This window comes from Haliotis cracherodii, unplaced genomic scaffold (genome assembly GCF_022045235.1).
Source record: "Haliotis cracherodii isolate W230 unplaced genomic scaffold, xgHalCrac1.p SCAF_19, whole genome shotgun sequence".
NCBI lineage: Eukaryota > Metazoa > Mollusca > Gastropoda > Lepetellida > Haliotidae > Haliotis > Haliotis cracherodii.
Genome location: NW_027266274.1, coordinates 15,596,687 through 15,620,313, shown reverse-complemented (window position 1 = coordinate 15,620,313; position 23,627 = coordinate 15,596,687).

Sequence of the window (23,627 nt, the reverse complement as noted above, 5' to 3'; positions counted from 1 at the left end):
ATTGCCTTTGTTTCAGATTACTTAAAGTTTATCTAAACTGCCTGGAGAAGAACGTGACATCAGCTGAGTGTCTACTGTCAAGAGATAATGCCACAGCAATCAAAACCGCCAAATGTAGTAAGTATCAAGTGCTCCTTTTCGTTATAGCCACTGTTGTTCGGTGTTATCCTGATGTATGTAGCTGGAAAGCACCATCAATGAGAAACTTCAAAACCATAGGCATTTGTTGATGGCTCCACCCAATTAGTCCCAAGAAGCTCAATGTTCACCATTTAAAAGTATGGGATGCTACATGAAATGAGATGTGTACAGTATGTGGGTTTCAAACTATTGTAAATAATGTTGATGCAAAAACACTATTCAAAGTACTAATACGTTTTTGGGGCGAAGGCGCACGGCAACGTTCGGTACATTGTGTTGTGTTAGAATTGTCAACACGTAATTAGGTATGATGTTGTTAATGTATTCTCATATGGGTTTAGCTCCAGATCTGACCAAGCCATGCTCATGCCAACGGGAGTTTTGGGGAAGTGCTCTAGGAGATGGCAGTACATGCGGGTAAACTCAAAATAATTATTTTCCGATTCTGGTACCTATACAAAATTCAATAACACATGCATCAAGTTCATGTATATGAGAACAGTGTCTGTATCACATTTTATCTTCAATTATTTGAATCTTAATCTTCCTTTTAATAAAATATGTGTCTGTAATTTTTCTTGTCACGTTGCTTCATGAATTAATGCTGTTGGATTTTATTGGTAATACATTGGCAACGTTTTAAAGGCCACTGAAAACCTACATCAGCTGTCTCACTGCTGCAAAGGACAATGACACTTGCAAGAAAGGAGTCAAAGCATCTGAGCTCAAGACCAAACATCTTAGGATACAAACATCCCTTTCGTGCAGTAAGTTGTAATTACTGTTACTGTTGTGTCGAAGTTGAAGGGACCTACGTAAATATTTCGAGTTGTCCGAGGTTCGACACAACCGAAAAGGGCGAATAAAGAAGGAATAAGCATGGACCAATCTTTTATTTCGAGACAAACATAAGCTCGACACATCAAAGTTCGACACAACAGTGTTTGACTGTATAGTATATACTTGTATCCATCAACCCATAAACCCATAAAACTCACAGTCGGATGCTAAATGATGGTGGTGAATAATGATCCATGGGTCAATGCTACAAAAGCGACAATGATTATCCTTGGAACACCATTGAGTCATTCAAGTAGGTGTACAAAGAGGACGTATGAATGAATGATGCCATGGTCAATATTGTATAGCGTCGTTTCCTGACGGGGTTGGGCGTTGATCATGATATCAATCACTGGTTTGTCTCATGCACAATCGTAAGTTCACGCTGCCGTGACGTTGCTAGATTATTGCTGAAAGAAGCGTTAAGCATGTGGTTGGAAACTAGCGCCATATAGGGGAATAGGTTCCCAGTTACCTATGTATGTTATACGTATATGAACATGTAACAGTGGACTAAATAGATACGGTGGTCAGGTGATCGTGGATCGTTGCTAACAATATCGTTCTTCGATTGTCTGGTATACACTCGATTATTTACAGGCCGCCGTCCTATATCTGGACGATTGTGCAGCGTTAAAAAACAAACACACAAACTAACTTTCAGCAACTAGCAAATATTGAATTAACCATCATGTTACATTTATTCCCAGCAAGTCCAGATGACGCATGTAAAGGTCAGGCCTGCAGTGGTCACGGAAAATGTACTCTGAATGCAACCCTCCCAGCCAAGTTCTTCTGTGATTGCAATGACGGATACCGGGGTGATCAATGTCAGAACAGTAAGTACTTATGTCAGCTAATTCTAAATGCTGATGCTAAACTAGGTAGATAGAATGTGATGACGGGGGTGATCATGACGAACATGTTTTTTAAGTAATCTGTATCCGTCTGTTACACGTGTCATTTGGTCAGTTCAGATGAAGAATACTGATTGATCATCCAAGTATTACTTCAAGTGCGCATTAACTAAACTTACCTTGACCACAGGTTGATTGGTTTGTTGTTTTACGCCGCACTCAGCAATATTCCAGCTATATGACGGCTGTCTGTAAATAATCGAGTCTGGACCAGACAATCCAGTGATTGATATCATGACACAATTGGGATCGATGACATGCTTCAACCAAGTCAGCGAGCCTGACCACCCGACGACGTTAGTCGCCTTTTACGGCAAGTATTGGTTGCTGAAGACCTATTCTACCCCGGAGCTGCACGAGTCATATGCATTTGACATTTGTTCAGTAATCTTTTTATGACATTGGAAAGTGTTCTATGAGGTTCTTGTGTTTCCGGCACAGGCCACGACATTCTTTACTAATTCGTGTCATTCCGAGACAAGACGTGACCCCCATGAAGGTTTCCATGATAGCATATGGATATCATGAAACCATACGCAAGTATGGGTTGCGGAAGTCCTATTGTACCCCCGATCTTCACGGTTTCCTTGACCGCAGGACCATGTGATCTACATGTATGTGGATTTTGTCGTGTGCAAGTCAAACTCAGTGTTAAGATTATAATGACGATATTCAAGATTGCAACTGTTAAGTTGAAACGTTCAAAGTGAAGTAACGAGGGGAAAATACGCTCCTTAAATGTTTCTTTATTTCACCAGTCACTCGTGCATAAAGATGAAACATCTCGACTTACATCTCAAAAATACATTTCAGGATTTCATAAGACATTACATTACAGGTAAATTACATTTAATTGGCAAAATCAAAACTACATTTTCTTTGAAAAATGAATTAATTCTATAAGTTTCTGAATACACGTCATATTGACCAAATTGGTTTGGTATGAATGGGACCTGTGGAGATGCCTGGAAAGAATGTTGGTCCTCAGCAACACATACTAGTCGTGATAGGCCGTCATATAGCTGGAATACTGCAGACTGCCGCGTTAAACTAAATGCAATCAAACACAATAAAGTAAGTGCAAGTAACGAGGAGGTGTGAAAACTGAAAACAACCTCAAACATACAAAACGTGTGACTCTTCTTATTACTATACCGATGTAACATATACGACCGTAACCATTTCCAGTTGTATTAAGGAACCGCTGAAAAGTTGCATCCCCAAGCCGTGTCAGGATCTACTGATCGTGGGTTCGAATTAAATGCCAGGGCTGGTTGGACGCCAATAATTTTAACAGTTGATAGCCAAAACATTAGATATTCGTAGTCAGCCATTGTCTATACATTTGCGTTGTACATTTGTGTACATATATTTATTGCAGGTGCGTCCAAGGACATCTCCCTGTTGTCACCCATGGCTACTCTCCTGGCTGCCAACATCCTCAGGATGACCCTGACATAAAGATCAACGCCAATGGAATAAGACTTATGACCCGGTTATTCATTTATTCCTGACTGGAGTACTTTTGCTTATATACTATCACTGCGACAATTACCTTAAGTTGTCATATGCGGTATTTTCACCTCGCAACAATTGACTAAAACATTTACTTCGAATCCATTTGGAAACTGTTGTCATTACTGCACTGCGTGTGACCTGATTTAACAATAACTACAACCATAATAAATTGTTCTGAAGGCTACACTGAAACTGATGACTGAAGCTGATGACGTGGCCTTTGTGTAGGTCATCGACCAATAATGGATGTCATCTACCCTTTTGAACACATTTATTAATAATGTTGTGAATTGTCAATGTCAAATTTGAACTCGTTTTTATTATTCTTTCCTGAATAAAATGAGTTGTCAAAAGCAGTTTGCATTTTCATTTATGTAACAAATATTTATGTTGGGATAACACTTTCTCAGAAAAGTACAGATTCTCGTACGGAATACGGGACCCACACTGCGTAATCGCCAGAACACAAATTCAGCGCTCTAACCCACTAAGCCACCATTTTCAATTATGTTCAATAACTGCAATACAAATCGTTCTTATATATCAGGGCTAAATGTATAAATGTTTGGTTCAGTTTGGCTCCTGTTACGTGAAAGTGATAATTTCAACTAAAATGTCAAAGATAAATATCCCACACCATTCTAAACCATACCTAGGCATACATGGTTCGTTCACGCTGGCATACACTCTTCACAAAAAAAAACGCACAGGTAGTATGTAGTTCATTTAACCTGACTACACAAAAAATCCGGATAAATTGGATATATGTTATTGGAAGATGTTGGTGGCCTGATATTCGACAAACAGTGCATCAAACCGCAGCCATTGTCGATTTTCAATGTCTTAAACGGCATTGTTTTCACACTTGTTCAATGTCAGGGAGGAAAAAAGTCATGCAAAATCCACGTGCAAGTTATGGCATTCGGAACTCGTGGTAGTGGCTATAAAAAGGCAAGCATAAGCCAATATTTTGTCATTCAATTAACAAAAATTTTCAAGTTCGAAAATGCCGAGACTCAGCCCTGTCTATCATAACGTCGCCATAGGACGTATACAAAGGGGGAATCGCAGTCGTCTGTTGCACGCCATTTCAACGTCCACCAAAGCACCATTTGGGACGGATACACACAGTTCAGTTCCACTACAGGCCGTCCGAGAACCTGCCGACCAAGAGTTACCACCCCTGACAGGATCGCTACATTCGACTGATCCACCTACGTCATCACAATACCACAGCTACGGAGACTGGAGGACTGGTTTGCAGATGATATCGGACCAGACTGTCAGGAACCATCTTCGCGAAGCTGGAATCCGACCCAAAAGACTAGGTATCGTCCCTGTTTTGCAACAGATCCCTCGACAGCGACGCTTGCGTTGGCGCCATACCTTACAGCAACGATATCTGACTTGGTTGTGGTTCAGGGAAATTTGACAGGACATCGCTACATGAATCAAATTCTTCAACCTCACCTTCTTCCAATCATTGACCGCCAGAGGGAGCAGTTTCAACAGGACCACTCTCCACGTGCACCGCACACAGCTCGTGTCACGGTAGACTACCTGCATACTGCCAACATCAACAATTTGCTCTGGCCGTCGAGATCTCCAGAGCTCAACCCAATTGAACACCTCTGGGATGAAGTCGATTGACGTGTACGCCAACGTCAGAATAGCCACAGACACTCCCGCAACTGACCAACGCGTTACAAGCAGAATGGCGCAGAATTCCACAGTCAGTGCTGAGGAGATGCAAAGCCGTGATTGCTGTCTGGGGCGGTCACACGAGACACGGGTTCAGCGCAACCTTGTGGCCTTATGTGACATGACAAAGAACAATATTCAATACCTTTGAACAACGACAGCATGTGATTATCGAGCTCCAAAATTTCCTATTTGAAACTATGATATTAGTGAGTGAGTGGGTTGGGTTTAACGCCGCTTTTAACAGTAGTTCAGTTATCTCACGGCGTGTCAGCTTAATTTTTGGAGGAAAGCCCGAAGTGATGTAGGTCTCAGACGTTTACAATTTCGGTCACACCGATGACCTCGGGTATGGTGCTGACAAACCTAGAAACATAATCGGGGCTAAACAGGATTCGAACCAACAATCATAGGTTTCTGGCAAGCCAAAGAGATGCAACTCTGCACCGCGAATCGCGGCGCCTAAGACGACTTGGCCACCCTTGCCCCCGACACTATGATATTAAACTAAATTATTAGGTTCAATAGATATACTAAAATTTTACCTGAATTTGATACTACCGGGCCATGTGGCTTGGAGTGAGTTATATGTCATACTGAATCATTTTGATTCGTTAGTATAGGGCAAGAATCCTTTTACACATGGGAATACACACCCTACTCAATTTTAGTTCTCTCCCCCCCCCCCCCCCCCCCTCCCCCCTCAACCCCCACCCCATATAATGCGGGTGGACATAGTCGACGCCAAATATATGAAGCAGATCTTGTATTGGTCTCTTTTCCATTGACGGAATTGGGGCAACTTGGAGCGCAACTTAGTCTTGAATACTGTGAAGTGTTGCCTTTTACTATTAATGAATTTTGTCTAAATTTGAATTTCCCCTGTTTCTTTGGAATCAATTTCGATTTTGCTGAAACGGAGGAATCGGTGTCGTTTCGGGAGAGAAACTAAAAAACTATTCATTGGTGCCTTTTGCTATTCAGGATTTTTGTTTTTAAAATCCGTTTAAATTGCGAAAAGTTTGACTTTGACTCTGTTCATAGTGGTGTGCTTGTCCGGACCATATCATCTGAAAGTAATTGTCATTCTTTTATAAAACTGTGCACACAAATGACCCACAAATGACCAACGCCATACAAGCAGAATGGCGCAGAATTCCGCTGGACAGAATTCGTACACTTATCTAGTCACACACAAAGACCAGGTTGTCAACTGGTGACTTTTGCTATTTAAGGAGTTTTAGAATCAATATCTTGTCAATTTCCATGACAACAACTTTGACTTTGACTCTGTTTATATCGGTGTATACCTGACATTGAAATAAGTTCTGAATCCCAATTCCATGGTGTTGTTTTGATAGCGCAATAGCTCCTCGTGTATACGGACAGATTAAATAGAAATTCTCTCATCACGTAAAAGTCAGATGATTTGTTCTTTGTTGGGGCTAGGGGGATTTGGCTCTTGGTACTATTGTTGTTGCTTGGTTCAGTATGGTTCATGGTATCCATGTGAACACAAGAACGATAACTCTATCCTATATACAGTAAAATGTAGGCTTTAGTATTGAATCTCTCTGATGCCTCACAAATATATTTGGTAGGAAATTGCACTCGTTCTTTCTCAGTTGGTCATCAATTATTTACAAATTATTATTTTTAACTCCTATTTTAAAATAAGATGAAGACAACTGACGATAAAAAATGTCGTTCCTGGTTGTTAGTAATTTCAACGATGTATTTCTCAGACATATTAAGTTAAGAGTGGCAATTTTGATTTGGTGTTTTCCTTCCTTGAAGCGGCAGTTTAAAGCCATTTATTTTATGAATGAATTTGACCTTTCATGATCAACGTTAACAAATACTTTATACATTTAACATGTGTTCATTTCAATAACTTAATGAAGGAATACCATTTCTACCATGGCTAGAGATCTGCAGAAGAAATTCCAAATTCATTCAAACAGCATGGAATGGCTATTTTGATATTAAAAACCTGTGGGGATTCCCTGGGCTTGTCGTAATGGGTAGGGCGGTCAGGTTTGGTGAACTGGATGATTGCGTGCCATCGTACCCTGACGCTGTTAATCATGGCTTCCAGTATCAATTACTGGTTCGGCTGGTCAAGTCTCGATTATGTAGACACATAAAGATATTTAGCAAAATGCAAACTATATGCTGGATATAAAATACAACAGCTGTTGCAAGTACAAACAGCAGGCTGCAAGTACTTGATCACTGGATGTCCCTTAAGTATTTCCTCTTTCTAAAGGCCACAGACCCCTGCCCATGTCACGGACTTGTAACAGTGACACACTTTTCTCAATAAACTCAAGCTTTGTTGTGGCTATGCCTCTGTGACATCGTGTAATGGCTACACAAATATATTCTATGTTACACAATTCCTTCTATGTGAGGCTTAGAACTTCTCAATCAACCCATGATTTTATCCTGTGTGTTTGAGGAAATATTTCGCCTGAAGTTTAAAGAACCACAAAGAACGCCTTTGTTTCATGCTGCCAAATGGATATCTTTCTCTCCGATCTGAAAAAAAACATTGTTGCCTTGTATTGATATTCTGCCTCTGTGGAGTGAATTCTGACATGTGCTTTTGAGATTTGTCTTCAGTAGTATTTGTGATTAAGGGGTGAGCAAATGAGACTCGGGAGTACCAAAAAAGATGGTATTTGTGATTCAGGGGGTCAGGGGGTTTGTGCACCGTCAATATTGTCACATGGTCCGTTCTTGAATTCAAGAAACGTTGGTGGCAGGCAGAACCATCGGCGCTTTCAGGAAGGTATCACGTCCACAATGGACAAGTAGATAAGTCGCAAGTGAGATCGAAGAATACCTGGAATCGCTCATTAGAGCCAATTTCCTAGAAACTGTAACCGCGGTAAGCGTTTGGAACACTGTAGTCTATTCCAGTGTTGACGCACAAAGCACATAACTCTCAAGTACTTTGTCGCAGACCGTCAATAAAAATATCTGGAACCAAGTGCAGTTAACATATTACGAGCGCTTCAATCTGCTGACGATAACAATCATAAGAAAACAACTTACTACTTGTCTGCTGCCACATAACAATATAATGCTTCATTTGAACATCCAACTAGTTATAAATAAAGATTACCAATAAAGTTGATAGAGACAGCAAATCTTTAACGTTATTGTTATTATACAACAGTTTATCTGTTGACCATTCTACCACTGTGAGTCTGCCTCTGTGGTCTAGTGGTAGAGCATCCGCCCGGAGAGCGGAAGGTCCGGGGTTCGATTCCCGACCGCGTCATACCAAAAGACGTTAAAAGATGGTACTTGTTGTTACCCTGTCTGGCGTTCGGCATTAAGGAGCTAAAACAAGGACTGGTCGGCTCGGAGTCAGTATAGTGTGTCTGAGTGGGGTATTCATGTTAAACTGCGGCATGGTATCTCAGTGAGCTAGCACTATAAATTGGCATCAATCAGGACTAGTACAAGCAGCCACACAAACACACACACGTACATGCACGTCGTTATATAAGTGCAATAATCTTGGACGCGACGTTAAACCCCATTTCACCTCACCTCACCTCTACCACTGTGCATACGTCTGCCGAGATCAACGTTTCCGAAGTTTTAAAGAAGTTGAACGAATAGTCCGCATGTGACCATAAGATGGAAGATGAAAGAAGGGTGGGTGAAAGGTCACGTGTCAGTAGATGAAAGGAAGTGGAAGAATAGACACGTGTCCGCAGATGCAACTCTTTTCATCTGACTCCAAATAAGTGGTCCACCTGGTAAAATAATGTCTTAAGAAGTACCGGTTTGAATATTTATCTATCCCAAAACAATAATCTTAACAAATATCCATTAAAAGAACAACAAGTAATTTAAAAACTTCTAATTCATGACCACCCTGACATTTAAATGCCCGCTATCAAAGGTACATACATGTTTATATACTCATTGCAAATCGGCATTTGCCCAAAACGCCCTTAAAATCTACTAAAAGGACATTTACTCATTCGCGCACTGAATGATGTGACCATATTATTGTTTCAAACATATCACACGATTGGGGTAATCGTTACATTATAATCGAAACAAAACAAACTGTATTCAATAGCAGATGTAATAATGGTATGGGGAATGTAAGACTGGTTATAACAGACTTCATTGACAGTGTTATGACTGTTCACGAGAGTTCCCGGAACAAACTTTAACATCAACCCAATCGTTGAATCAAAGTAAAGACAACGGCATGTTTAATGGTACATCGTAAGCCAAATGAATGGTTCAATTACTTACTGTTCCTTTGACTGCTTCTAAACAAGCACTCTTCAAAAAAAGAAACGCACAGGTAGATTTTTAGTAAACATATATTCAACTTATATATCGGATTTTTGTGTGTAGTCAGGTTCAATGAACTACATACTACCTGTGTATTTATTCTTTTGAAGAGTGTTGTTGAATGTTGACGACGATGGCAAATAATATCGTATACATTATTGCCATTATACAGGCTCGCTAACAACCCATTCTTGCCGTAAAAGGCGATTATGCTTGTCGTAGGAGGCGACTTACGGAATCGGGTGGTCAGGCTTGCTGACATTGTTGAAGCATGTCATCGTATCCCAATTGGCTGGATCGGTGTTCATGATGTCAATCACTGGATTGTCTGTTCCAGACTCGATTATTGACAGACCGCTGTCATATACCTGGAATATTGTTGAGTGCAGCGTTAAAAAACAAACACACAAACTAACTTTCAGCAACTACCAAATATTGAATTACCCATCACGTGACATTAAAATGTAATATCGTAAGAGTAAGGTTGGTTGGTTGGTTCGTTGTTTAACGCCACACTCAGCAATATTCCCAGCTGTATGACGGCGGTCTTTAAATAATCGAGTCTGCACCACACAATCCAGCGAGTGATATCGTGAGCATCGATCATCGCAATGTGGGTTCGATGACATGCATCAACCAAGTCAGTGAGCTTGACCACCCGATCCCGTTAGTCGTCTTTTACGACAAGTATATAATCGGCTTTTACGACAAGCATAGTCGCGTTTTACGGCAAGCATGGATTGCTGAAGACCTATTCCGACCCCGATCTTCACGGGTCCATAAGTGTAAGTTCAAGAAGTTGATAATGTCAGGTGTGAGAAAGGTCACATGTCAGCAGATGTAAGGATGGTGGATAATATACACGTGTCAGCGGATGTAAGGATGGTGGAGAAAAGTCACATGTCAGCGGATGTAAGGATGGTGGAGAACGGTCACGTGTCAGCAGGTGTGAGGATGGTGGATAATGGACACGTGTCAGCGGATGTAAGGATGGTGGATAATGGACTCGTGTCAGCAGATGTAAGGATGGTGGATAATGGACACGTGTCAGCGGATGTAAGGATGGTGGATAATGGACACGTGTCAGCAGATGTGAGGATGGTGGATAATGGACACGTGTCAGCAGATGTAAGGATGGTGGATAATGGACACGTGTCAGCGGATGTAAGGATGGTGGATAATAAACACGCGTCAGCGGATGTAAGGATGGTGGATAATGGACACGTGTCAGCGGATGTACGGATGGTGGGAAAAGGTCAAGTGTCAACGAAATAATGCTTGAGAGAAGTGATGATATACTTCCAAATGTTTTTTACTCATTAATGTTAATGTCCCTTTAAGGGCTTCGGGCCTTTGATTTAAGAAAAGATTTATGTCTATTGCTCAGGAGCATTGATTTTCATTTTTTCAAGTATTTACATAGTGTTACTTAAATCGTGCGGCCCCCCACAGTCATTAAGAGCTGATAAAACAATCCATACACGTTCCGCTATAAGAAGAGACATTTTTTTCACTCAATGCTCAAACAAGTATTAATTATATCATACCCGGCAATTGAAAGTGTATGCAGCAGTCCTAGATCAGGTGAAATCACTAAGCAGCTACAGAATGAAGATATGTTGATGAAGTGGGTCCACTTATGAAACACTGAATCGTGTGCGAGCCGGGTTCACCACCGTTCAGGGCATAATTTCTATCATATCAAGGCATGTAATCACATGTGGTTCCCAGTGATGCAGGCTCCCCAAGAGCATCCCCACGTATGAAACGACTGTAAGGCTAAACGACCTATGACATTGTTCACACTCGTATACGTAAAGTCTTTGGTCAGTAATAGTATTGTGCCTTGTCCCAGGTGTGGCGCACATTTGTGAAGACTACATGTGTGCTAAATGTATATATGAGCACACACACTGGTTCCTGTGAGTACAGTCTGTAACAGGCGCGTATTTTCATTTATGATTTTTAATCATCACAATATAAAAGAAATACTAGTTAGCTAACCAGTAACACATGTTTCTATGGTTCCCCCGAGCTTACTGTAATATAATCACAGAAACATTAGGTATCTCAAAGTTCGGGCGAATGCATAACTGTCAATCAAAGAATGCTTGAAGATGTTCGACTCTTTACTGAAAATGTAATTATATGATGAATTTGCTAATGAAGTTGTAATTTCCTGTTTTAATACCAACGCCAGTGCCTCTAAAAATAATATCGTTCATTATAAGAGACACCAGGCAATATTACTAGTTGTTGTAGGAATTCAGGTTTCAATATTTGTTTGTTTGTTTGTTGTTTAACGCCGCACTCAGCAATATTTCAGCTTTATGACGGCAGTCTGTAAATAATCGAGTCTGGACCAGACAATCCAGTGATTGACATCATGAGCAACGATCTATGCATTTGGGATTGATGACATGTATCAGCCAAGTCAGCGAGCCTAGACCACCCGATCCCGTTAGTCGCCCGTTACGACAAGCACAGTCGCCTTTTTACGGCAAGCATGGGTTGCTGAAGACCTATTCTACCCCGGACCCCTCACGGGTCATTTTTCAGTACTTCTCATGGAAAACTATAATGATAGTTTTGTCTATTACTAATTTGATATTTCAATTGGTTGTATTGTATGTGAAGTAGTTACAACATGAAAAAAATCGATAATTTGCTCGTCCACACCTGAAAAGATCTTCATTTAGTGTTCGTAACTTTCACAATTAATTCAGCGGGAGAGATAATCCGTATTATCTTGTTGTCCATACGTTATTATCTAATGATTATATAAGTCTGACTATGCATTTAACGCTAATATCAAAGGGGTAGCTAGTAAAACAAGTTCAAGTAGTGCGCCAAGTTCCTATCCCTATACGTGCACAAACAAAACATCATTGTTTCAATACTCCTTTCTGACTGTCTTTAACCCACGTGGTGGTTACGATGTATGTGTTGACGACAACCCAGTAATCTATTGATCATGTGTTTCTGTCGCGCTTGCCTCCTCAGTGCATGTTAAACAAACGTGCAACAATGTTTACTTCCTTAATAGTGTGTAATGGTTGTTCGTTAGGGTTCGTATATGGAAAGTAAATGTATATTCATAGTATGAGATACAAGTTATACTGGTATGATTAAAACAGACTACTAATTAAGGCCCCGTTAGATACCGTTTCTATTACGACGAGTGTATTTGAAAACAGATCTAATGAGCGAGAGCCTTGGATACGATTTCTTAGAAAAACGAAATCTAACGAAGACGAGTGTAGTACAGTATACTACGGTTATAACAAACTCCATTAAGGAGGACCATTAACTTCAATTCGTTATAACCGTAGTTCGTTATAAGCATATGTGCAACACCAATACAGCAAATGGTCGGAATCAAAACAAAGTTCAAAGTTCGTTATAAACGTATTTGCACAGTATCGACATTCAATGATGAAAAAAACGCTGTTGGTGTAAGCAGCTGGAAGTGTGGCGTATGAATACAAGATTCTATTAATTAGCTGATGATTCGACCAAAGATTTCTCGCAAGAGGAAGCCTGGCAAAAGTGCCCAGCCTTTTTCCTCCGAGACGATCGATTCATCGTGTCGGGCCATGACATGTCGGCTATGTGATTTCATTCGGCTAAGCAGATGGTTTAAAAGGTATGAAATTGGATGTCATAATCGTTAAGCTATCCCCTTTCGGAGCAGGAAAAATTCACGACACGAGATTGCACCTGTTCACAAGAGGACATTCTAACGATTGTCTATTTGGTCCAAGGGGTGCTACTCTCATTTACCACCCGAGGTTCAAGGATCCCTCGTTATAATACATAATCCTGGCCATTAATTTTGCTGTCAGTAAATATTTTGAACTGAATATAACTTTTCAGAATCAAAATGAAAATGCACATGGATGGCGACGGACAGCCTGACATCGCTCCAGGATCTCCTGATCGTGGCTCCAATTGCAGATCCGGCCTGATTATTGCACATGGCTTCTCAGATCTACAGCCGTGCCCGCGCATTTCTCCAAACGGATAAACCTCTGTGACTTTCGAGTAATACCTTACGTCTTCATTGAGCTGACGCGCCATTATGTAACTGACATATTAAAAGCAGTGTAACACCAATCAAATGTACCACGTTTGTCTCCTCTGTATATCATATCCGATGTTAAAATGATCCTAATATCTAAAATACTAACGTTCAACCTGTAGAACATGTGCGTGACAGATGTAATCCCAAAAGAAGAACGTCATGACTAATGATGTATGCACAATCAACATGTCATGTTACCCATATTCTGCCCTGCACCAGGTGGGGTAATAAATTGCCTCGAATATTATCACATTGGTTCGTATCTAGGAGCTTCTTTACACAAGAATACATTTATGGACCAATGCACCTTGTAAACTGCAAGCGAGTCTTTTGGGGATTTAATTTCAAGAGGAAAGAAGATAGTACTAGATATTTCAAACATTTGATATGAAAGTGCTAGTTTTGATAAACTCCTGTTACAATCTTCTTTTTTTAATGCATTCAAATCAATGTTGCCAGCTTCATTGTCCTTAAATAAGCGCGACTAAACGTTTCAATAATCATGGACTATATCAGTAGCTTGTGTTTATGCAACACAATGAAATTGTGATGATACCAGATTATATTTGTTTTTTGTTTATTCATCAGGCGATGAATTAGAAAATCATTAAATGTAGTATATTGGATTGGATTGGGATTCTATTGTAATCAATTACAATAGAAGTACACAATAGAGAGGTAATACAATATTCAATGGCAATATATAATATGATGGCAGTGGTCAGTATAAAATACAAAAATACAGTGGTGATAGCAAAAATCAGTGAAAATAGTATGTATTCACCCAAGCTTCCGAGAGGGGCCCAGGCGAGGATTCGGGAGTGATGAGCGATCCTCACAAGAAAGCCGGTCTGGATATTATGAATAGTGTCAGGGATGTGTAAGCATGCTCTTGGCCCACTATATATTAAGTCCAAAGAGCCACTTTGCACTCACCAGTCTAGCGGCACTAGAACATTCCATATGTTTCTATAACACACTATCACCGTCCGCGGTACACCGGAAGTTTACACACAACACTTGCATCTTAATATTGTATCTTCCTGACGACTGCTTACAATAAATGACACTACATTACTGACGACTTATCACTGCCCAAATACAATGCAATGAGCGTCTACCGAATCTTAACAGAACCAATGAAACAAAGTTACAATCATTGTTCAACAATAAAATACATGGTCATCAAGCATTCAGTACACCATGACACTTCGATCCCTGATACTAATTAGGTCATCATACATATGTGGAGCTCAGTCAGTATGGTACACAGGCCCTCCTATCTATTGAACAAAAGAAGCGTTGGATGGGTTAAAAATGAAGGCGTATTGGTTGCATAGTTTCCGTATTGGAACCTGTCATGAAGGTGTGCTCCAATCAACAGAGATGTCATTAAACAAGACTTCACAGGCTTATTTAGAGCAGCTAATTGTATAAAATGACAAGAATAATAACGTAAAAAATACATTATATACTGATAATGATCGCTGATTAAATAAATCAAAGCAAATACACAAGCGACTTAACTAAGCAGTTGTATTACAGTTATAAAATGAGAATAGGTAACCAAGGCTTTGACAACCAATTAAGTATAAGTCGGCTGTGACAAATTAACATCTGAGTTTAACGCCGCACTCAGTAATATTCCAGCCATATGGCGCCGGTCTGTAAATAATTGAGTCTGGACCAGACAATCCAGTGATTGCCATCATGAGCATCCACCCACGCAATTGAGATCGATGACATGTATCAACCAAGTCAGCGAGTCTGACCACCCGGTCCCGTTAGTCGCCTTTTACGGCAAGCATGTGTTGCTGAAGACTTATTCTATCCCGGATCTCACGGGTTAACGACAGGAATTTAACGGATATGACAGAATGTGTTCGGTTGTCGATGTTGTCGTTTCCAATAGCGGCTGTGTGGTGATTTCTATGAGAACCGCTGTTACAACGATAGTTACTGCATTTACACATTTGAAACTATTTCTCTGCGCTTGGTAGCTACACACACGATATTGTTCTCAATAATTCCTAAATTCTTCCTCGTGAAATAATTAGCAAAGACAACCATCAAGGCTCGGAGCATTAAACATTATTCTCTGTTTACTCTGTAATTCTTTGAAGATTGTAATCTATTCAGCATTTACCAATTGGTTGACTAATGAATTTAATTGGAATGTGAAACATATTACAGTGAAACATAATCAACAAGTATAAAGTGCTTCATGCATTATGGAACCTACGTGTGACATGTGCAAACCCTATAAATGTACTTACAAAATGTGAGAATGTGGTAGAACTGTACTATGAGTAAAGAAAACCTGGTAATCTATTGAACGTGTCTGTGTTGCACTTGCTTAATCTCCACGCCCATGTTGTAATACAATGTATAGCAATGTTTAATTCCTTAATATTGTGTCCATAACACTGTCGGGATATTACCAGTGAAAAACAAAACGTTGATTCACCGATATGATAAACCGTGACGCTCTGCGTTACAACAGTCTTTCTTTCGGCTTAAAGCGTCCAAAGCGTTAATCCCAAATCACACACAAGAAAAATAAAATGATAATGAAAACTTGTTTAATGTGCAAAATTGTGACAGGTGAAATCCACACGGAAGGTCGTCTTATCTAATATTGAATGCATATGGAATGGGTCACGTTACCCAAACACAGCCTTATACAAGGTGGGATCAGTTGCATTTGAGTAGCGTCCCATAGGTTCGTATCTGGGAGGTTGTTCAGCAAAGAGTACACCCATGGCTATTGATAACGTTAACTGCAGTCGGTTTGGGTGGGGGTGGGGGGTGTTGATGGGGGAGTTGGGGGGGTATCCCGACGAAACAATGTTATCTATTTGAAACGTAATAGCCTTTTCATTTAAAGACAAGGTACTTGAAAATTTTGCTTTCGCAGATTTTATTGATCTACTTTGCTTCTGTCGTGGTGATCTTTAGAAATAATGTTTGTGTCTAGTGTCATCTTAAGGCGATGGTTTAGAGGACGACCGATCCCTGAATTATAATACATGTACACGTGTTGTCGTCTCTTTGCAGTTTAGATGTGTTTGTGTGTTATTTACCAACGCACTCCAGTTATATGACGTCGGAAAGGGATCGTGCGGTCAGGCTCGCTGACTTGGTTGATGCATGGCATCGATCCCAATTGCGTGGATCGATGCTCATGATGTCAATCACTGGATTGTCTGACTGCTCCAGACTTGATTATTTACAGACCCCCGCCATATAGCTGGAATATTGCTGAGTGCGGCAATTGGGATACGATGAGATGCATCAACCAACCAAGTCAGCTGGCCTGACAAACACAAAAACATTTCGCTATCTCTCCCTTAATCTCACTTGCAGGCAACAGCCTCCGTGGTCTAGTGGTAGCGCGTCCGCCCGGACAGCGGAAGGTACAGGGTTCGATCCCCGGCCGCATCATACCAAAAGACGATCTTGTTGTTACCCTGACTGGCACGCAGCATTACGGGGCTAAAACAAGGACTGGTCGGCTCGGAGTTAGTATACTGTGTGCACGCACGTCGATATATAAGTGTAATAATCTCAAACGCGACGTTAAACCCCATTTCACCTCACCCCACTTGCACGTTACACATCCCCCGATAGCATGAACGATTTACATCTGTGTCACCAGAATTCTCTTAAAGACTTGTTGTAATGATTTACCCGTTGCATTTTGTCTTTAAATTTGGCACCAGTCACGCATTAAAATAGGTTCATCGATTATATATTGTGTACACGTAGCATCAGTAACGTTTTGACAGAGTGCTCTGCATTGACTCCTGTGCTTAAGGCGCAAAGAAATGTATACATACATGGGGGTCATTTTAGAATAATAAATCTTAATTCGTACATATATTTACTTGCCTAAGGACCGGGACGCCACTTGTAACATGCTTCAGTGTTGGGCATGACCGAAGCCCTTTAAACTCTCGCGAGTCATGCTTGCTAAAGCAGGTCATCCATCCGCCAAAGTCCCACGCTGCCCGGGTACGATGACACGCAATAAACCAATGACTGAGCCTGACCACCCGATCAATTTAGTTGCCTTGTCCGACCAGCACAGGTTGTTTGGGACGTATTCTAACCCGAATGAATGAATGAGTTGTATCTATGGGCACAAAGTATATCTATGGTATAACAATTCTTAAAGTCAAAAAAGGTTTATAACAGTCGATCTAGAAGTTTGTGAGTAAAAAAGAAAACATACAACTTTATTGATAACTACTTCTGGTTTATTGCACTAAGGGACGGTTCAATGTAAATTCTTACACCCTTATCAAGCAGGAGTGACTAGACAAAGTAATGGGGGCTTACATACATGATATGTTGTAACAGTAGTAGTATTCAGTTCTAATAACTGTTAAGTGATTCACGCGATACTACCGGGTTCACGCGACTGTCGAGTGCTGAATTCAAAGCTCCAGGGGATACACTTAGTCAGAAGCTGTGGTAATATAACTTGGTGTAAGAAACATCCAGTCGTTTTGGAACAAGTTCGAACGTTCGTAAAATGTTTAAAAATGTTTGGGCTAAACTGTGAAGATAATTACATATAGAAAAAACAACGCTCACTGAAATCCCTTGAAATCCTTATCATGATAAATCGGCTTGTTAGTCCGAAGATCAATAATAGATGTGATGTGTTTTTTAAAATTCTCAAACAAACACAGGGTTCGCTCAGTCATGATAAAACATGTTGGTATTGGCCATGAACAGGCATAGATTTACACAAATACAGTGATTTACTTATCTATAACCTACGGGAGCACAGAGTGGATACTATCAACAGAGAAGCCATGGTTACATACGATATAAAAGCTCCACCATTCCAAGTGTTCGCAAGAGGTGGACGACGTCGTCACAGAGAGTGAGATATTTGGACTTGGGCCTGTCAAGATGTTCAAGATTACCGTTGTACCTCTGCTGATTTGTGAGTTCATTTCACGAATTTCACTAATTTCAAACTATAGCTATCTATTCTAGTGTTGTTGTCTTTGGTGGATGTTTATTAGGTGCAGTTCAGCAACGTTGATCGCGGAGAGTAGTTGGATGAATGACCGCTTTCGGCAACTTCACTTTTGAGTTTCTTGGGCTTAGGTCCTGCCTCACAGTGAAGCACATGTAGCACATGTGGTGTCTCTTTAGGCAAGTAATCTTGTTAGAATATTCGAAATAAGCAGTGAATGGGTACCCATTATTATAAGATGGTAATGTGGCTGTTAACCTGGCGCCTCACAGACAGCTTGGGTTTTATATGTATACTGTCAAGGGAGCTGAGAATGATAATCGAGTGCTACCGGGCCATCGACCTTGGTAATAATTTGAGCGTGTTTTAGACTGTGGATTTGGCACATTATAAACATACACATTGTTATCATAATTTCATGTTTACTTCTTTTAGAATTTATAAATGTCCCAAATTAAAACTGTTATATTATTGTCCCAACTGACTAGTGAATTTTAACCAAAAATGTTTGCATATGTCATTAGCGTTATATACGGTATTGCTTTCGAGCTGAACATTCTTGTACACTGCATACACTGCTAATTGTGCCAGTGAAGAACGAGTAATCTGTGACACATTGCTCATTAAAAGACTTGATGTTGAAACGCCAATGAACACAATTTAAAACAACAATCAATTCCATATATACTGATCATGAAGTTCATGATTATGTTCGATTAATATGAGGCAAATGGGTTCAGATATTATGAAATTACATATTTCATCCAATTTCTGTTCATTTGTTTTCCATAACCTCATTTGTTTTCCATAACCACTGTCCCGACTAAATTGTGACTTGTGAACTGTTATGTGGTATAATGTTTGATACAGTCGACAAACAGATACATACGTGCTCTGTACTTGTTTGATAAGACCGTCGCTTTAAATGCTGAAATATTTCGCGTATTTAAGAGCATCTGTACTGGAACATGTCATTGTGACTCAGACAGTTTTCTGTCATATATTTTTCATAAAGTGTCTATTATATTACATTATTTCCTAATGTGAGAGTTAAGTCCAAAATGCTGCAGGTTTTAGGCAATTTCCACGTTGAAAAAATAATATATATAGAGATCACAATTGCAGTTAGACATAAATAGGATCATACCTGACTGAAAAAGAGCAAGTGGATGGAAATGCAAATACCGTGAATTCGGGTATGCAGGTATTCACAGAATGTACTTTTTATAATTCAGCTCTGATGGTAACTGTTGTGTGCATCGTCCAGAACGTACAAGCGGAAGACAAATGCACCGATGCTGCCATCTGCAACGACCATGGTTCATGTGTAGTGAACAATGGAAGCCAAACATGCAACTGTACTGATGGTTATGGCGGAGAAACATGTGATACGGGTTAGGAACTTTCACATCTTTTTCAGAGAAATATTGATAGTTTGAATGCTGCTCTTTTCAATCTCAAATTATTTGGGCGGTTTTACCCGTGTGTTTAAATGACAGCTCACAATTACTGCCAGTGCTAACCACATAATTTAAAATGTTCAATGTTGAAAGTAAAGATATCATTAATTGCAAATTCTCCATTTCACATCTTGAAGTGAGTGAGTGAATGAGTTCAGATTTTAAGTCACATTTGCAATATTTCAGCAATATCGTGACTTTAAAAGGGTATACATAATGAATACGTGTAAACTATAAAAACCTGTCAACAAGGGACAGTAAAATAACTATACTTACCACAGATTATTATTTAAAACTAGCATGGAACAATAAAAATACATCACTAGACAGGACAATACATTATAAAAAAGAGCTATAGATCACCAACAACTGAAGGTAGATCACCATACTGGGGACCATGTGGACTTACAACACCTTTGCTACCTGCATGGACCCCAGCATGATTTACATCATCCTTTTAGATGTTGGCGACGATAAGGGAATTTAGCCGAATTTAGAAGAACATATATTCTACGATTAAAACTATGATAGGAATAACAGACTTCGAATGATATGGACTTACTATGCCCTCTCAGGGGGACAATAATTTAACAGTACTTTAACCCCCGTCAAGGGCACAGCCAATAACAATCTCAGTTCACAATTAGACACTATCAAATTAAGAAACAACTATGTACATCACAATTTATTTATCAGTTCAATTTCTTTTAAAAATACAATAATAATGCAAAAATGAGGACTAATATTGGTAAAAAGATCCTTAAGAGAATGATGATTTGAAATATTTATCCCTCGTGATGGAAAAATCAACACAATCAAGCAGGATATGCTTGACTGTGATTCTTCCATCACAAGGGATACAAAACGGAGTATCCTCACTTTTAAGTAAATATTCATTCGTATATATCTGCTGTGGTCAATGCGACATCGTCGTACAATGACCTCTTCAAATCTGGACTGACAGCCCAAGTAGTTGTAACCGATGATTGGTTTTATAGCCTGTAATTTAGTAATACCTACTTGGGTGTCCCACTTCTTCTGCATTACATCTCTGATGTAGTACCTTATTACAGGTTTATAATCGCTGTATGGAAGCAAAAGTGGTGTCACAGATTTGTTGAGTGCTGCTTTAGCTGCAGCATCAGCCATTGTATTATCAGTGATTCCAACATGGCTCGGTAACCAGCAAAAAATGATGTCGTATTGGCCAGTAGCAAGATCACTAAACAATTCAACAATTTTGATTAAAAGTGGATGTTTACAAGATAGATTCTTAATTGCCTGAAGGCAAGAAAGTGAGTCTGAAAATATAATAAATTGTTTATGCTTTGATTGTTTGTTTATTTATCCAAGTGCTGTTAATATGGCCTTTGCTTCGGCCTTAAAAATGGAAAGGTTGTCTGGTAGCCGTTGCGATATAGTCTTTGAACCAATGACAGTGGCGCTGCACATCTTGAAGGGATTAGTTAAGACGCTTACAGTTAGCAAGGAAATGGGACTAAGTATTCATTGTGCTTCTCCTATATGCATGTCTGAAATTTGATAAATGTATTCTACAAAGAAATTCGTATTTTGTTTCTTGACAGTTCACACTCAGCAACATTCTAGCTAATGACGGCGACCTTAATGTAGTCGAATATGGAAAAGAAAAACATGTAATTGATACCACAGTAAACGTTGCACGCCGTCAAGGTACAACGACAGTTAGTCTGACCACCTCCAACGACAAATAATTGTTGCTGGAGACATATTCTTTCCTGAATTCCCATGTAGGCGATGAACAGATGTTTGAAAAAGTTCCATTTCAATATCACAAAATGTGCGATTAAAATGCTGTAACTTGTAATGACTTTATATGTTTCGCTATAAGACAAAATAGTGAATTAGGAATTCTTCTGAACACACTTTCAATGCACAGTATACTTCATTAACGTGAACATTATTTCAGCTATTTCCAGTTGTCAAAACTCATATTTGATCGTAAGTTCATAAACCTGTACCCTTACCAAAGTGCAAGGTTGCTGCCACTGTCACTCGTAGTGTATGTCTAGAATGAGATTGACACACTATTCAATGGGACGATACCAAACATGTCCACATGGAGTGCAATGAGTAGCCAAGAGGTTAAAGCTTCAGCACATGACCAATGTCTGGAACCACTTGGATCCAATGTGTGGAACCCGCCTTTGTATTCTTAGCCGTTTCATGGTTGGAATATTGCAAAAATACTGTAAACCGTAGTAGCCCACCAGATCTGCTAGATGTTTACGAACGAAGGATGTGAGAATTAACTGATTCATTTGGCTCCCAGCAAACCTATCCTGATATGTATCAGTAAGAAGACTAGTGAGCCAAGGTTTGAGTAAGGTTTGTAAGTAAGATTCAGTTCCAACTGCTAAATGCTCAGCCAGCGGACGTCAATGCTTGATTCCGGCTCAAACTCCTGCCGTGTCCAACTGTACCCTCGCAATGTGTACTCTGTGTCAAATGCAATATTGATGCCACGGACACTCGTAGTGACATGTATGTCTAGAACGTACAATACCGACTGGTCTTCAGCTAACAAAGGTGGTTTTATTAGCAATGAGGCTGTGCCAGCAGGTCCATTTCCACCAGTAAATCATCAGATTAATGGTGAACATAATTACAGCTTAGGATTGTCCTCTGGGTTAATGGAATTTGGATAAAGCACTGTCACCGTGGCGACTATCTTGGCAGCCATGGACAGTGAAGAGAAGAAAAAGTGTGTCAAGAATAGATATATCAGATTCCTAAATTTGATATCACACGCTGAAAGCGTTGGCTTCCAAATCATAAACGAGGTATCTGATTTACAGTTAGACTACCTCCAAGATCAAAACACAGTAGGTTTATTTCGTAAATGATAGTGTGCACTTGGGTAGGCAAGATGTTAAAGGTTTCACACATGACACTGAGGACACATATTTACATTTACAATATGGATGCAATGTGTTGAACCCGTCTTTGTTTTCTTCCCTGAAATATTGAAGGAAAAACAGAGTAAACCGTACTCACCGGCTAGGTATGATAGAGGCACAGAAAGTTTAGTAATGAAAGCAACGATCAGCTGATTCAAATGCAAATTTTATCTTTTTTTCTATTTATCTGTATGACGATAAAATAACCCGATGGGGAAAGTTTTTTTTGAATATTTTCAATGCACATCACATCTATGTAACGTAAATGAATTTCACCTCCTTCAGCACCTATATGCACAGCCAGTGGAAAGGAATGCTTGCATGGCGGCACTTGTGAGATAACCAAAACTACATCCGTATGCAACTGTACTGGTGTATACACAGGGGACAAATGTCAGAATGGTAGGCGACTTCAAGTTACCATTTTGTCGAGATGTGAGGCTCTAATGTTTTAACATTTTGTCGAGATATGAAGATCTAATGTTTTTCTTCCGTAATAAACGAGACGTTTTGGGCGCTATTCAATTTCATTATTTGAGTGTCCCAATTTCCTCCACCTCCTCACAAATCAGTGTTTATTTTTGTACATATACATGTATGCTTACACTCTATCGTGAATGAAAAATCATTTATGTTTAGATCTGTTTAAAAACCCTGACTATTCCAATGGTCAACAAACCTCATCTCCCTTCTCACTAACATTGC